The sequence below is a fragment of the Nannospalax galili genome, unplaced genomic scaffold (genome assembly GCF_000622305.1).
Source record: "Nannospalax galili isolate Female #2095 unplaced genomic scaffold, S.galili_v1.0 scaffold3701, whole genome shotgun sequence".
Taxonomy (NCBI): domain Eukaryota; kingdom Metazoa; phylum Chordata; class Mammalia; order Rodentia; family Spalacidae; genus Nannospalax; species Nannospalax galili.
The window spans coordinates 32,114-33,161 of record NW_008344678.1 but is presented as its reverse complement, the minus strand read 5'-3'; positions in this window follow the sequence as shown (position 1 = coordinate 33,161).

The window sequence follows — 1,048 nt, the reverse complement described above, 5'->3', positions numbered from 1 at the left end:
TACTGACTCCATTTAGTGTTGTTTGTATGTGTATGTGTTGTGACGGACCACTTGTGATTAGATAACCTATCAGGGGGCTCCTTCCTGGAGAAAACTGATTCTCCCACCCTCAACAACCATTGATTGCCTATATCTCTTCAACTAGGGGTAGAGCCTTGTGAAATTTCCCTTATCCACACTGGCATGTCAGCTGGCATTGTCATTATGTAGATTTCGTTTAGGCAACCATATTGAAATTTTACAGGCATAATCTCCCTGTTATAGCTAGAAGATACTATCTCCCCAGGCTTCTTGGTCCTCTGGCTCTTACAGTTTTTCCATCCTCTTTTTCTGCAATGTTTCCTGAGCTTTAGATATATGGGTGCCATTGTACATGTGCTAATTGGGGCTGAACTGTCCACAGTCACTTATTCTATGCACTTTGGCCAGTTGTGGAACTCTGTAGTAGCCTCTGTGTATTGCCAAAGGAAGCTTCTTTAATGAGGTGCAAGAGCTACACTTACCTGTGAATATCAGGATAAGTATTTAGAATACAGTTAGAAATGACATTGCTTTAGGGAAATGGCCATGGTAGGTTCTCCTTTAGAATTTATGACTTCTCCAGCCTCTGGTAGTTGACTTGTTTACAATACCAGGCATCAATTTCCTCCTATTGAGCAGACCTTAAGTCCAATTAGACAGTTGCCAGTGACCCCCAAAGTAAAGGTGCTACTATTGCACCATATGGGCTAACTTGCTAGGCCAATCATTGTTATGGTTTATAGGCTTTATAGCTAAGACTACTGATTGCTTTTCTCCCTTGGCAATTTACATAACACCTTCTGATAATATGAGAGCTAGTCCTCAGGGAGGAGGCTTCCAGATCAGATTCACCTCTATTTTCTCCAGGTCCTGTGTCAAAAGTATGTCCTATCTTCAGCGATAGGATCTTACCTTCAAGTTCAAGGGCAATGGCAATAGCTCATATTGTTTTGGAAGTCTCTTGGGTCCGCCTTGATCAAATTGAAGTTTCCCCTACTTGGCATTGGGATTTTTCTTTGTATTTTTT